The sequence below is a fragment of the Mus musculus genome, chromosome 5 (assembly GCF_000001635.26).
Source record: "Mus musculus strain C57BL/6J chromosome 5, GRCm38.p6 C57BL/6J".
Taxonomy (NCBI): Eukaryota; Metazoa; Chordata; class Mammalia; order Rodentia; family Muridae; genus Mus; species Mus musculus.
Window position 1 is genome coordinate 124,936,458 of NC_000071.6, and position 16,980 is coordinate 124,953,437.

Consider the following 16,980-nt stretch of genomic DNA (forward strand, 5'->3'; position numbering starts at 1 on the left):
GGTTTGATATTAACCACAGCATTGACCAGATAGACAGACATCTGGCTTAGCCATATGGCATTCCTGTGCTGAGCAGGCTTCTGCAGAAACAGCCAGCACTCATCTGTCTCTTGCTTCACCCATAACCAACAGCCTGAAAGACAGTGGCTCCCATTTCTTCTCTAGGAGTTTTGGGGTCTAGACTCTGAAATGCAGCCTGGGACTGTTGGGGGTGCCAGGACTGTGTCTTCTGGAAGTTTGGTGAGGTCACCTCTGGTCTGTCACAGCTGCTAGGGTGTTCCTTCTACCTTCAAGGCCAGCTACGACTAGGGCAGAGTCAGTATTATTGGCAAAAGTGGCCTTTCAGCTTCTGCAAGAGGGGTCAAGGCAGCTTTTAGACCCCACCCGACCGAGGCATCAGCAAAGCTAGGAAGGAATTATATCATGAGGCTGGGTGACCATCAAAATTAGAGGCCAGGGATTGATTGATGATTGATTGATTGATTGACTGATTGATTTCTGTTTTCTTGAGATATGCTCTCTCGTAGTCCAGGCTGGTCTTGAACTCACTATCTATGCTCCCAGGCATATGCCTGCGTCGAAGTATGGCTGGGACCCAGTGGTACTGCACCGGATTGTCCCTCTGTCAGTGGTTATCAGTTGCAGGTAACTTCACAGTTAGGGTGAAGCCCATGTCTGTTTCCCCCTCCTCAGTTCCCTGGACTCCATCTGGCAGGTCTTGTGTGCACTGTCACAGTCTCCGTGAGCTATTGTGCACATCTATTGTGTCTGGAAGGCACTGCTTTCTGTCCTCTGTGACATCTGGCTCTCACATCTTTACACCTCCTCTTCTGCAGAGCTCCCTGAGCCTTTAGGGGAAGTGTTTGATGAAGACATCCCATTTTGAGATGAATGTTCCAAAGTCTTTCACTCTGGACATTGTCTAGCTGTGGGCCTCAGTGTTAATTCCCATCCATTGCAAAAGGAAGTTTCTCTGGTGTGGGTTGAGGAAGGCATTGACTGCTGGGTATAACAGTATATCATTCGGGGTCATTATCTGCTATGTTTTTTAGCTTGGAGGTTCTCAACCTTCCTAATATTCCTATAGGGACCCCCAACCATAAAATTATTTTTGTTGCTACTTCATAACTGTAATTTTGCTACTGTTATGAATAACAATGTAAATATTTTTTGGAGATAAAGGTTTGGCAAAAGGGTTGCGACCCACAGGTTGAGAGCCACTGCTTTAGTAGTAGTTACTACTACTACAAATAGTACTAGGTTTTCTTCTAGTTCTTTGACTTGACTAGTCTTAGTTTTTTTGGTTGTTTTTTGTTTGTTTGTTTTTCGAGACAGGGTTTCACTGAATAGCTCTGGCTGTCCTGGAACTCACTCTGTAGACCAGACTGGTCTCGAACTCAGAAATCCACCTGCCTCTGCCTCCTGAGTGCTGGGATCAAAGGTGTGCGCCACCACACCCAGCTAGTCTTAGGTTTTTGACCACTTCGTTAGTGTCTGGTCTGGGTTTCATCTCATCAAGTAGGTCTTGAATCCAAGCAAAAAAGCAGTTGGTTACTCCCGTAACATTTGTGCCACTATTGCACAGGTATACCTTGCAAGCAGATTGCTGTTGTAAGTCACAGGGTTTGTAGCTGTGTTGCAAGAAATATTAAAAAACAAAACAAAACAAAACAAAACTGCCCCGTTTCTGCGCTCTATCCAGCTACTCTGCCTGCCGTAGCTCCTGAGTTCCCTTTGCTGCCACGCCAGCCCCACGCAATGACCGTCCACCCCTCAGTCAGCTGCCATAACACCCAACAACCCTGTAGAAACAAAACTCTAGAAGCTTATAATTAACAAGTCAGATTTATACATCAATAATAATTGATAATCGTGCAAGCTGCCCACCTAGATTATTCTATCCTTTATGATATCATATCTACCTGTGGCTATTTAAAGCCAGGATGGTTCAGGATCTTCCTGTCCATCTACCTCCATCTTGACTTCTCTTCTCTCCTAAGACTCTGTCTCTGCAACTCTTAGCTCCACCTCCCTTTTCCCTGTCCAATCACAGGCCTCCTGCTGCACTAATATTTAATGTAATTGGACAGGGAAAATCCTGTCACATAGCTGGGTGACATTGATGCTTACCTTTCTCTTAGCATGAGAGTCCCTTACAATACCATGCACACCAGTCAGCAGGGGTGCAGAATATGACAATGCACACCGGTCAGCAGGGGTGCAGAGTATGACCATGCACGTCGGCCAGCTGGGGTGCAGAGTATGACCATGCCCGCTAGTCAGCTTCAGGTCAGGCACCAGCTCTACTCCTCCATGATCAACAACATACAGATTGTCTTCAGTGATGGGGCCTTGCCATCAGACTCTAGAGGTCAACCAATAACCTTAGCAGTAGCCTGTGATATTTGGGGGTTTCCATGGAACCTCTTTGGCCAATGACTCAAGAAGATACAACCCATTTCTGGCACGGGGTGGGGTGGGGTGTTACTCATTTGCATAAAACATCTAGTTGGGGTATTGCCTCTCCCATTTCTTGATGACACCATTTTGATTCCTTTCATATATGTATATATTTTATGAATCTTCTATAATAGTAGATTTCCATATGGTTTTTTAAATGGCTTTTAATATTAGTTTTCTCTCCCCATATTTCCTCCATTACCCTTCTCTCCCACCCCACCCCCATTTAATCCTCTTATTCTAGTTTCCCCTTTGTCTCTCCATAACACTGTATTCTATTTCTCCTTGGGAGATCCTACCCCCCGCCCCCAATCCCTTACTAGTACCTAACCTCTGTGGTTATTTATATTGAAGTACCACATCAAAAGCTTAAAAGTTCATATCTACACAGAAGAGAGAACATACATTTGCCTTTTGGAATCCCGATTACCTCACCCCAGATGATTTTTTTCTAGTTCTACCCATTTACCTGTGATTTTCACAATTTCACTTTGTTCAACAGCGCAATAATATTCCAGGTTGATGACATCTAGGCTGATTCCGGTTTCTGGCTATTATGAACAGAACAGGCATGAACACGGATGAGCTTGAACCCTTGTAGTGGGATGTGGATGGAGGCCTTCGGGTAGATGCCCAAGAGTGGTAAGCTTCCTGAGGCAACACCACACTGATTTTTATACCGGCTGTACCGGTGTGTTCTCTCGCTAGCAGTGAGTAAGTGTTTCCCTTTCCCATATCCTCGTCAGCATGAGCTGTCAGTTATTCGACTTGGCCATTCTGATTGGTGTAAGAAGAAATGTCAAAGTAGTTTTAATTTGCATTTCCCTGATGGCTAAGGATGTTGGACAGAGTTGGTTTCTTAGCCATTTGTGTTTCATAGTTGGAGAACTTTCTGCTTAGCTCTGTATTCTGTTTTTAATTTGGGTTATTTGTTTTTTTTTTTTTTTTGAAATCCAGTTATTTGAGTTCTTTATATATCCTAGATATTAATCCTCTAGCTAGTGGGTGGTTGGCAGAAATCCTCCCTTTCTGTAGCCTGTTACCTCCCCCAAATGATGATAGCCTTTGCTGTACAGTAGCTTTTCAGCATCATGAGGGCTCCTTTATTAATTGTTGCTCTTAGTGTCTGCGCTATCCGTGTTTGTTCAAAAAGGCCTTTTCTATGCCAGTGAGTTTACGCTTGTCCCCCATAAGATGCAGGGTATCTGGTCCTTGACACATTTGGAATTGAATGTTATGAACATACTAGGTATGGACCTAGGGATGGGGATGGATTCTGTTCTTTTGCAGCCACCCAGTTTGCCCAGGGAAATTTCTTGAAGATGGAAAGTGGGTTTTTGTTGTTGGTTTTTTTTCCAGATAGCAGGTTAAGGGTCCAGTCTTTGAGGTTGATTTACTGTTAGGACCTCCTACATGAACATCTGAGACATTGTGACACTTCCCCAAGAACAGGATACACTTAAACCACTGAGGTTTTTTGTTTTTGTTTTTTGGTTTTTTGAGACAGGGTTTCTCTGTGTAGCCCTGGCTGTCCTGGAACTCACTTTGTAGACCAGGCTGGCCTCGAACTCAGAAATCCGTCTGCCTCTGCCTCCCAAGTGCTGGGATTAAAGGCGTGCACCACCACCGCCCGGCCACCCGGCCATCCTCCCTTCTTAAGGACTTCTTACCATCATTTTCTGGTCACACTTGAATGTTGTGCCACCTGTCTGCAGGGTCTGTGACTTCCCCAGTCACCAGGGGTGGGTGGAGATCCCTGATTAAAATAAGGGGAAGCCAACAGTACCCTAGTAGGAGCAAGACTCAGGTATAGGGGGTTTCTGTCCTGCAGTGTGGCTCCAGCTACTTTACAGAGTAAGAGAAGGATCCCATTCTGTCCTCCATCAACTTTGTTGTTGAGGTTGGAAGGAACTTGGTCCATCTCACTGGAGTGACAAGTATTGTTAATGGAGGTCCAGCACCCGGCACAGGTGCTTCTTGGAGCACATCTGACATACAACAGGTACCTTGATGTCATGTGGCCAGCAGTCAAGGACCCTTAAGCCCAGACCTTCCCTCCCTTCCTCATCAAGGATGCCAACCGGAATCATCCCCTTTCCCTTTCTTGATGTTTCTGGTGAAGCCCGAGGCAGCCCAGCTCTGGGCTCCTGGTGGCCTCTGGGCAGGAGCAGCCTACCATTGCAAGACCTGGGCTGTGGGAGGTGGGGCAGATGTGTTTTCTGATCCATGAAGGGAAACCAAACAAAAGGACAAGGAGAAAGTCACCCATGTCCTACTTCCTCAGAGCTTGGCAGATAAACGTAGCTGTCCCTAAGGGAGTCAAATGCTGCACAGGCATCCAGGGCCCCCAATTCCCACTGCAGACTGGACTCCTAAGTTCCAGGCTCCAATAAGCTCCGCAGCACCTCCCATTACAGGTCACCGATTGTCTAGAACCTTCTGTTAGTTTATTTGCAAACCCATGAAGTTCTTTTTGTGTTTGAGTAATTTTTTTTTCTTTTTCCAAACTCACCAGTGAGGGTAAGCCTGCCAGAGGTGGATGGAACTTCCCAGGATTCCTGGTCTGTCCCGACCAGCCTTCTGACTAATGTGATGTGTGCCACAGGTCAGTTGATGGAAAGATTTTTGTTGTTGTTTCGGTTTGCGTTTAAAAGGAAAATTTCCAAAGAACTTTGGGTTGAGTGGGCATGGGCATTGCCAGAGGCAGACGCCAAGGGTCCTCCTCTGTCACTTGCCATCTTAGTTTTTGAGACAAGCTTCTCCATACCCAGAGCTCATGGGTTTGCCAAGACGAGTTGGCCATCAGCTCCCAGCCCCTTCCCAGAGACGTCTTGGGAAAGACATGTGTTCTTGCACCACAGGAGGCTGATGGATGTATTGATGTCCCTGGGGACTGACTGACAGGTTGCTTCTGTAGAAGGACATCAGGACATCTGCTGGAACGAGTTCCTGGTGGCCCGGTGACCACTGAGGAGACGAGGCTGACTTTAAACCTCAGACAACTTGAGATTTGTAAAGCTGTGGACAGACTTCTGAAGCTCCTCTCTGTGCCCAACACGCCCGAGGTTAGCCGAGGGGACAGGAACCAGGCCACACCTTCCTTTCCACTTTGGAAAAGTCAGGAGTCTGGTTCAGGTTCAAGAACAATATTAAGACAGCAGTCAGCCAGAGGGGCATTTAAGGCTGGCAGAGAGAAGGTGCGGGGTCGACCCCTAGGTCACCCGAGGTCATGGCTGATGTCAACCCAACTTCTGTTCTCATGCCTCAGTTTTCTGAATTTTGCCTCCACTCCATCGCTGGTATTTCCCTTCAATTTATTTACTGTTCAAAGAACCCTCATTTTCCTGTCATTTTCCATATTTGACTTTAACTTTTCAGTCTGAAATGTGTTCCTTCCTCTATTCTGTGTTTCTTTCTGTGATGTGTATATGTGTGCTCTCATGTTCATATGTGCACAGGTATGCATGTGTGGGTGTTCGTATATGTGTGTGTGTATGTACATGCCTGTATGTATATGTTCATAGATGTACAAGTACATCTACACGGGTGCACACGTGTTTATCTCTGTCCATGTGTGTTCATGTATGCTCATATGAGTACATGTGTGTGTTCATATATACTTAGGTGTGTGTATACATGTGTGTGTTCATATGTGTGCAGGTGCATGTGTATGTGCATGTGTGTATGTGCATGTGTATATGCATATTCATATGTCTTCAGGTGTGTGTTCAGGTTTGTGTATGTGGTGTGTTCATATGTGGGCATGTGTGTGTATGTGTGTGGGTATGTTCATATGTGTGCATGTGCACGTAGGTATGTTTATATTTGTATATGTGTGTATGTGTGTGTACGACTCCCAGCATATTAACTTGGCACTCAGGAAGTCTTGGGAGAATTTGGATTAAAGGTGTTTGGTCTGTATTGAGCCTGGTATCATGGCTTTGGGGTCTGACTTGGTGGTGAGGATAATGGCGTTCTTCTTCCTCTATCATGCCCCTGCCCCTGTTAGATCCCTCTGGTCCTTCTGGCAGGAGTGCTCACTGCCATCTCTTTGGCCTGGCATCCTCACCACACCTTCCTCAGTGGTGGTTCCAGATGTGGCTGTGCTCTCCTTACCTCCTCCTCCCTGTCGTTAGGTCAAAGGTCAGAAGAACACGGAGGCCGTTGTGGGTTTGCCATATTGGGGGTGGGGGGAAGCCAGCCTAGAAAACTAGATTCCTGTTTCTTACTTAAAGCCCTCAGCTAGCCACTATTGGGATAGATGAGGGGGTCCCCTGTCCCTGGGGTGCTGGTAGGTGTTCGACACTGTTGAAGCAACCTCACAGTCTGTGAAAATCAGTTACATGTTCCTGCTGAGAGCGCCCGCCTGGGCTGATGCTCAGATAAGAAAAGACACAGTGGGGGCGGGGCAGCTGTTGGATGCTCTCTTGCTGCCCTGGCTGCCTCCAGCAATAGAACTGTCAGTCACACCGCTCACCATGACTACCCTTATGCCGGCATCAGCCATCCTGAACACTCCATGCTATCCTGGGGAAGCTGCACAGCGACCCCAGCCGCTTGTTCCAGCTCCATCAGGCAGGGCCCCAGCCAGGCCTGTTTCGGTTGGCACTGGGCTCTTTGCTATCACAAACCTCCGTGAACTCTCCATGATCCTTCACCTAGAGCAAAGAAGAGCAGCCTAGTAGCCCAGCAGAGGGACGCATGGGGGAGAGAAGCAAGCTGTGATAGGTGCAAACATGAACCTTCATTTGCATGTGAGGCCTGCTGTGATTGGTGGAAACACCTATGGAAGCAGCTGTCTGGCTCAGAGAGCCAATGGGCTGAGCTAGCATGGGCGGGGGAGGGGGGGGGGAAATAGACAGCAGAGAGCAATGACAGTAGCCGTGACTCAGAACAGCCAACATGCTGAGGTGCAGAAGGTTCAGTCGCTATCTGCTTTGATGTTGACAACTGAAGCAAAGCCACATGAGTGAAGAGGCCTCGTTATGGCCCAGCAGCCAGAGGAGGAACCAGAGAGTGCCAGCCTTGAAGGACAGCATGAGACAGAGCTTGAAGAGGCAGGCGGCAGAGGCAGAGCTGAGAGGTCCACAGGCTACAGAGGGCTCAGGCAGGTAGCTTCAGTGACTGACCGACTTAAGTGCTGCCAAGAACTGAGGAATTCTCAAACCGTGGCCCACCCGGAAGCTGATGCCAGTCAGTGTTTAACCCTGACCGCCAGGGCCCCACGGGGCTACACTTGTAGAGCAAATACCAGCAGCATGCACTAGGGGGTGCCACTTCCTGTGGCTGCTGCTGCCGATGCTGTAAAAACTGGAATACAAAAGCTGCCAAGACCAGCCCTAAAGGAGAGGCTCATCCCCTGCCCATCATTAGAGCAAAAGGACACTGTCGAGCTGGCTGGCGACTCTGCCCACTGAGAACTCTGGAGCACAAGACTATAAATAGTTCCACCCACTCTCATGCAACCTACTCTGACACATGATGTACCTAGGTGAGAGTCACCTGCTAAGGCTGGGAGGCCAACAACACAAGTGACAACTTACAAGGGAGCTGAGTCCCAGAAGCCGTTGCTATGGCAGATTTAACCCCCTTGCTACCGGATCGAGAGAGGTTCTCCAGGGGAAGAACTTGGTGGGCAGGAATGCTCCACGTGCCGGCCGTGATGTGTATGCTTTAGGCACAGCAGACACAGCGCCTCAGACGTGTCTGGCAGGATGTGTGGAGGTGGCGTGTAAAGACCTCACTGTTTTTTGGTTGACTTTTACTGTTGCTATGACAAAACACCCTGACCAAGGAGTATAGAATTACTCAGGGGTTGAAAGCACTTTCTGCTCCTCCAGGGGACCTGAGTTTGCACCCTAGCGCCCCTGCAGAGGGGCTGCACAGGACATGAGGTGCTTTCGGAGACCAGAATAGAGCAGTATGAATTCTTGGTTCCTGAGCCATCTTTCCAGCCCCTGAGTACTAGGATTTTTAAACAAAAAAGAAGACTGATAAACAACCTCTTGAATGGTTTGTGTTCCCTAAGTACTCCTAAGAGAGACCCATGGAGTGTGTGTAGTTCAAATACCATTGATAGCTGTTGGTGGGCAGACTTAGTGAAACCCCAGTTCTTGCCACATCCCAGCTAGGGAGCCTCGGGCAAGACACTTCCCAGCTTCACCAGGCTTTTATCAGACATCTGAAAAAATGAATATTAAAAAATTATAGGGCTGGAAGGCTGCAACTCTCAGGACCTGTGTTCAGACCCCGGCAACCATCTTCTGGTTTAACACTAGCATAGGGAGGATGTTAAGAGCATCCTGGCCAATGGCAGACATTGTCTCAAAGGATGTGGGTACCAGATGACACCTGAGGCAGTCTTCTTGCTTTCATATATGTGCAAGCTTGAACACATGCGTGTGTGTGCATGCACACACACACATACACATACATGCACATACACACATACACAGACACACACACACACACACACACACACACATACCCGATTTGTGGAAGATGAGGATGTGTGTCTATGGTCCCAAGTACTGGGGAGGCTGAGGCCAGGAGTTCAAGGTCAGCCTAAACAGCACAACTAGGCTCTGTCTCAATCAAAAATAAACCCCTAGAGACAGCTAGCTCCCTTAGGAAGGGCAGGTGGCGTGGAGACTGGATACAAAGCCAGGCACCAGTCAGGTACACCGTAAGCACTGACCTAATCCAACTGCTCGTCCACCGCAGGCCTGGCATCGGGGTCAGAGCATGGGGGCCTCTCTGGGCACATTTTGTGCACATTTTGCTAAAGAGGTTCTAGGTAACTCAGGAAGGGGCTGAATGACTCAATAACACAGTGGAGGGGGGGTTGGGAGCCCCATGTCACAGACGTGCCACTGTCCCTTTCTACAGAGCAGAGTTTCAATCTCTCTATGCCATCCTCTTAAGTTCCTTCTCTCTGGCTCACTACCCCCAGTCTCACGTCTGAATCAGACCAATCTTGGTCTACCTTACTCGGAACCAGTCTTTTCTGGGAGCAGAAAACCCTCTTCAACTCAGTACCTCTTAGACATGGGTAAAATACAACTGCTTCATGCGAACATATGGCCCACCCTTGGGTTTTTCCCAGCTTAGGCAGAGGTACGTGACTCCAACTCTGGTTAATAGGGATATGAGGAGAATTCCTCTGGGGGACTTCTGGGAAAGAGTCTATAACTCTAGAAAGAGATGGATCCTTTTGACTATCGGATATATGTGGATGTTTGTCCGAAGCAGTGGCTGCCATGTCGAGACCACAAGGCAGGACAGAGACCACAGTGCAGACTGATAGAAAGCACATGGGTCCCTGACGTCATCAGTGAGGTGGGCATGTACGTAGCCGACCCTGATATTGCTCATGTACTTCTGAAGCCTTGCTCAGGAGAGGACAAAGTCTAACATGGGTGCTTTGGGACTGTGCTTTCTTATTTTCGAGCAAGCCTTCTGGGGGCACATTCTCGATGGTTCCATTTCCAGCTGCGCAGAATGTAGTAATAAATATTTTAAAAATCCCCGGCATGGGGTTTCTCCCACATTAGACCATTTATGTTTCTGGATGAAAGACACACACAGCCCTTATATTTTAAATTATGCCTTAAGAGGCACGATAGCTGGGCAGCTATCCACCCTCCATGCTGTTAGAATCTACTTTCCTATCTGTAACCCAAGTTATTACTTACTGCGTTTCATCTGAGTTGCTCTTAGCTCCAATTGGCCAGCCCTCATGGCCTTGATTTTTATGGCTCAGCTAACTCATGGTGGCCTTCCTTTCTCCTTTCCTCTGAGTTCTTCTTCTATCCCATTGTGGCTTCTCTTTCTCTCCTTTCCTTGTGGTTTCCTCTTCCTCTCTGCTTGTCCCCTTCTAGTCCCCACTTTCCCCTCCACTGCCCAATCATAGGCTCTAGCCTTATTGTCCAGTTAAAATTCGGATAAGGTTCACATGACATCACCTGAATACATGATGGACTGTTTGGGAGGCAACTCCCACTTGAGGAAGCAGAATTAACATCAGAATACACATAGCATCAGGCCAAGCCACAACATAGAAACAATAAGTACTGGCCCCTGAGCTGAGCCAGATAGGACCCCGTGAGCATCTATCCCTTGAACATCTATCACATGTGACTAGTCTCACAACCAAGGTTTGCTCAATTTGCAAGGTAGACTGTATTTTCCAGTATACCCAGTTCTGGTATAATTTCATTCCCAGAGGAGCTGAGCACACCCAGATCTAGGGGACAGGCTCTCCTGGGTGCCTACCATAGCCTCTTCCTGTCCCTTGAATGAAGGTTCCATCCCTTCACATCAGTCCTGGGAGTGGGAGAATTTAGAAGTTTGAAATGTCATTTAGGAGTCATAGATGAAGCAAGCGTAAGTCTTGGGTTCTACCCCCAACACCGCAGAACCTGGGTGTGGTAGTGCACACCCGCCATCCCACCATTCCAGAGGTAGAGGCAGGAGGATCAGAAGTTCAAGGTTATCCTTGGCAATTAGGAGTTTGAAGTCAGCCTTGGGTTAGAGACCCTGACTCAAAAACCCAACAAACAAAACCCCAACATGTCAGTTAGCATTCACATCATTTGAAAAGACACCGGAAAGTTAAATTTCCCAAGGAAAGATGCATTCCATCATATTTAGTTACTAGAAAATCTGTCATCAGGGCAAGCGCCAAGACACCCCGTGTTCTAGATCAGTTTCTTTTGCTGTGATTATATATCCAGACATGAGTAACTCAGAGGACAAAGGGTTTATTTCAGCTCCCAGTTGTCCATCATCTGGGGAATTCAAGGCAGCGATGCCAAAGAGATATTCACATCATCATAGCCCAAGAGCAGGTTCAAGATCCCCTGTCTAGGAAACACACCTCAGTGACAAAGGCAGACACTTCTTCAGAGTAAAAGGTTGGAAAACAATTTTCCAAGCAAATGGTCCCAAGAAACAAGCTGGAGTAGCCATTCTAATATCGAATAAAATCAACTTTCAACTGAAAGTTATCAAAAAAGATAAGGAAGGACACTTCTTACTGGTCAAAGGAAAAATCTACGAAGATGATTTCTCAATTCTGAACATCCATGCTCCAAATGCAAGGGCTCCCACATTCATAAAAAAAACTTAACTAAAGCTCAAAGCACACATTGCACCCCATACAACATTGCACCCCATACACTAATAGTGGGAGACTCCAACACCCCACTCTCAGTAATGGACAGATCATGGAAACATAAACTAAACACAGATACAGTGAAACTAACACAAGTTATAAACCAAATGGATCTAACATATTTATAGAACATTTCATCCTAAAGCCAAAGAATATATCTTTTTCTCAGCACCTCATGGTACCTTCTCCAAAATTGACCATAATTGGTCACAAAACAGGCCTTGACAGATACAACAAGATTGAAATGATTTTATACACCCTATCAGATCACCACAGACTAAGGCTGGTCTTAAATACCAACAAAAACAACAGAAAGCACACATACACATGGAAGCTGAACAATGTTCTACTCAATGATAACTTGGTCAAGGAAGAAAGAAAGAAGGAAATTAAAGGCTTTTTAGAATTTAATGAAAATGAAGACACATCATACTAAAACTTATGGGACACAGTGAAAGCAGTGGTAAGAAGAAAACTCATACCTCTAAGTGCCTTCAAAAAGAAATGGAAGAGAGCTTACACTAGCATCTTGACAGCACACCTGAAAGCTGTAGAACAAAAAGAAGCAAATAAACGCAAAAGGAGTAGACCATGGGAAATAATCAAACTCAGGGCTGAAATCAACCAAATAGAAACAAAAAGAACTACACAAAAAATAGAACTATACTAACAAAACCAGGAGCTGGTTCTTTGAGAAAATCAATAAGATAGATTAAACCCTTAGCCAGACTAACCAGAGGGCACATAGACAGTATCCAAATTAATAAAATCAGTAATGAAAAGGGAGACATAACAACAAAATATATCTTAAAATAATTATTCTATTTGTTAAATATTAACAGTTGAAATGTTAAAATCATGTTCTACAAAAAAGAATGTGATAGTCTTGGAAAGAGATTGGTATGGCATGTTAATTGAATTTAAAGAAAAATGTATAAGTGTCAAATGGCTTGTAACTCTTCCAGGGCTACCTAAAAGTGGCAGACGATAGTAGTGCCTATGTAATTTTCCAATCCCTGCCTCTCTTAGGCTTTCTTCTTGCTGACAGTTTATATTTATGATAATAACTTCTCTAAATGTGGATGGAGTTTTAAAATTAATCTTTGGAATTAGTGTCTATGAGTAGATTGGTAGATGGATAGATGAATGGATGGATAGATGCAAGTTACTCTGTAAATGAAAAGTCTGATCCATATACTGACATTCTCATCTTGCACATAGACTAGAGACTGCCAGTCACTCCTCACCATTGGTATAGAACATTGTATAGTATTTACTAGGATAACTACTGGTAAATATAGATCAATATAAATTATATTAAATATTTTTCTTCCAAATATGAAAATCTTTGATATGAAATATTTATGCATGTGTTTGTTATATTCTTAGAATGCTGATAAATTGGGTAATGTAATAAAATTAAATCTATGTAAAAGAAAAAATCCCGGGGCTGGTGAGATGGCTCAGTGGGTAAGAGCACCCGACTGCTCTTCCGAAGGTCCAGGGTTCAAATCCCAGCAACCACATGGTGGCTCACAACCATCTGTAACGAGATCTGACTCCCTCTTCTGGAGTGTCTGAAAACAGCTACAATGTACTTACATATAATAAATAAATAAATCTTAAAAAAAAAAATCCCCTGTCTAGGGAATGGTGCCGCCCACAGGGGACTGGGTCTTCCCTTATCAGCTAACATAATCAGGATAATCCCACTGATAGATGTTCTCACAGGCCAACCTGATCCAGATAATCCCACATTGAGACTCTCTTCCCAGACATCTAGGTTGTTTGTGTCAAGTTGGCAACTAAAATGAACCCTCATACCACGCTAGGACACCATCATGCCATGTTGTGTCATGCTCCAGCAGTTAACTTACATTTCTGCTCTGACTCCAAAGACACACTCTTCCAGAGTAATGGCTTCATCCTGTTCACTGTGTGTCCGGTACTCATCGTTCCACAATGCCTCACCTGGCTCTCAGTGACACCAGTTAAAAGGATGAACAACGCTGGGCTGTGGTGGTGCGCGCCTTTAATCCCAGCACTTGGGAGGCAGAGGCAGGTGGATTTCTGAGTTCGAGGCCAACCTGGTCTACAGAGTGAGTTCCAGGACAGCCAGGGCTACACAGAGAAACCTGTCTCAGAAAACAAAAACAAAAACAAAAGGATAAACAAAAACTCAGAAAGCAAAGGACAATGGTTCTCTCCCATCACAAACCCCAGAGGCTCTGTCCTGATGTCACCAGCTGGCACAGATGATTGGTGGGTCATCCAAGCCCAGCTGGTATTGGAAGCCCTGCAGCCCTCTTGTGGGGCACATATCCATTCTTTTTGTCCTAGCTTGTGGACCACCAACTACCTTAAATCTTGTGTGGGATGGTGAGGTCAGATCTACTGGGGCCGTCCTCATCTGTGAACGGTGGCATCCTTACTGTAGCTGCCTCCTGACAATGACAGGTACAGAGAGGTGGGTGCTGTCATGGTTGTTTTTTATAAGCTGAGTGTTCCTGGGGATGCTCTTCAGCCGCAGGATCATCCTTATAAACGACAGAAGCCCTTTGTGGACCCCTGCCTGGGTGGGTTGCCCCCTCCCTTCCACTCCCCAGATGCCTCTTTGCCTCAGCAAGCCTGCAATATCTTCTCTGCTTGGCTCTTTGCAAATGAACCAAGCCATCACTGAGACCGCTTAGCTGGCAAATCCAGGCCCTGGTCCAAAGTGCATCTACTCTGCGTTGCTCAGCAACTCTCCCCAGTTTTCACTTCATGCTGAGCTGTCCCCGAGTCGCTGAGACTCGAGACAGGTCTCCCACCTGCCCTGAGGGCTGCACCATGCAACTCCATCTCTGCTATGGGGCCAGACGAAGCTCCCAGGGGTTTCTCAGAAACTGCTTTGAAATCCAGCCCGGATCGCAAGTCTGGCTTGAGTGGCGTTCAACTTTCAACGTTCTGGGGCAAATTTGGATTTAATTAATTTCTCCAGCATTCCAAAGTCGAGTGATACTTTTTAGTTTTTGCTCTTTCCTGGCCCAAAGCCTCACACCACACTGGTGGAAAAACTGAAGGGCTGGGGGGAAAGAATGCTTTCTCCTAAGAATTCACATAAAATGGATGGGAACTGTTACTTTGGGGGGAAGTGATGGGTTTCTGAGCATGCACGCAGACTCACAGGGCTCCTCTGGCAATGAGTTTGGGGGGACTTTTGAGTCTACAGTAGGGTTTTGCCGTGTCATCTGGTGCAACTGAGGCTGGCAATGGCCTTGCAGGGTCAAGTGCCCATGCACCATTGTCTTTGTGCCACGCAGTAACCCAATCGGGCGAGCTGAGCGCGTGGCTGCACTCTGTGACTGTGTCTGGTGTGTGCGATCGTGTCAAACTGATTTTACTTTTCTTGCTGTTTTTGGCACCGCCGGGGATGGAAGCCTGGGCCCTCACACGCGTTCTGCAAGCGCTCCACCGCAGAGCCACACCCCCAGCTCTTTGTGTTACTTTTTTTTTTTTTTTTTTTTGAGTCAGAGCCTCATTAAATTGCTCCGGCTGGCTCTGGGCTCGCTCCATAGCCGAAGCTGGTCTTTGAACTCATGACCCTTCTGCCTCAAGGCTCTTGAGTAGCTGGGATGACAGGCTCTAGGCCTTGTCGAAAACAATATGATTTTTAAATCTGGTCGTACCGGAAGTCTGAGGTTGAAGAGAATGTGCGTGGTTAGGAGTGGCTCGGTGGATGAGAGCACTTGCCACCAAGTCTGATGTCCCTAGTTCTGTCCTCCAGACCCCACATGGTGGAAGGAGAGAGAGAACTGAGACTCCTGCAGCTTGTCCTGTGAGCTCCACACTTACATCATGGTAGGTGTGTGCTCTGTCTACCCGCAAGTAAGTGTAATAGTTTTTAAGAAGAGGACTGGGAGCAGGGCGTGGTGGCTCATGCCTTTAATCCCAGCACTCAGGAGGCAGAGGCAGGCAGATTTCTGAGTTCGAGGCCAGCCTGGTCTACAAAGTGAGTTCCAGGACAGCCAAGGCTATACAGAGAAACCCTGTCTCGAAAAACCAAAAAAAAAAAAAAAAAAGAAAAAGAAAAAGAGGACTGGAATATAGCTCAGCTGTACAGGACTTGCCCAGCAGATACAAAACCCTGGGTTCTAGCCCTGTTGTCAAAATAAACTCCACCCTACCCCCCAAAGAATCAAGCTAAAAATGCAGATCTCTCTCTCTCCCCCTTCCTCTCCTCCTCTTTCATTTCCTTTCCCTCTCTTCCCCGCCCCTGCTCGATCTCTCTCTCTCTCTCTCTCTCTCTCTCTCTCTCTCTCTCTCTCTCTCTCATTTAGTAGCTCCGCCCCCTGTCTCTCTATCTCATTGTTTAGTAGCTGTGTGACCTTGACCCCATCCTTACCCTCTCTGATCTGCAAGGGTCAGGGACAGTGGAGATAGCCTGTCTCACCAGCTAGCATCTTTCCTTCCCTCGCTCAGTGGAGCTGCACTAGAGATGAGACAGAACATGGGGGGTGGGGGGTAAGGGGGCATGATTTTCCTTTCTTGTCCCAAACTTCATTTATCTCTTCAGACCTCAGTTCCCCATTCTCATTGGCAAGGGAATTTCAAAGCTGCCACCCCAGTAAGTCTGGGAAAGAAAATAAGGCAGGAGTCGCTGGAGAGAGGGCGTGGTCGGCAAAGGACTTGGTGCACAGGCGGGAGGACCTGCGATGGGATCAGGATCCGTGGCGGAACCCTGGTGAATAGCAGGGTGCTGGGGCACACACACCCCATGATCGCATCCGAGGAACTGGAGCCAGGATACTCTCAGGTTTCAACGAGAGACCCTGCCTGTCGTTGAAGACAAGTTGTAGAGAAGTAAAGAAGACCCTGAACACTGACCTCCGGCCTCCACACACAGCATTCGCAACTTCCCAAGCCTCTGGACACACTTCTGCTCTGCCTGCTCGGACTTCAGGCACCTGATTTCTCTTGGGGAAATGAAGCAGGTGGAGTTGAGTTAGCAGCTACTACAGTCAGCATCCACACAATGATGAAGCATGCTAGGGGGCAGAGCAGAGCAGAGACACCCTTGCCTTGCTGGGTTTACCAGCCTGGGCTCCCAGATTTCACACCCACAGTGCCCTCTCTTTACATCATGACTCATAACAGTAGCAAAATTAGTTATGCAGTAGCAATGAAAATAATTTTATGGGAGGGGGAGGGGGCTACCACATGAGGAACTGTATTAAAGGGCCACAGACAGATTGTGGCTGTCTTGTGACAGTTTGGGTGATTCCATTTGAGGTGCTTTCTGAAAAGAAATCCCCCAGCAACTCCTAGCAACACAGCAGCCAGTGGGGAGTGGATCCCAGAGTAGA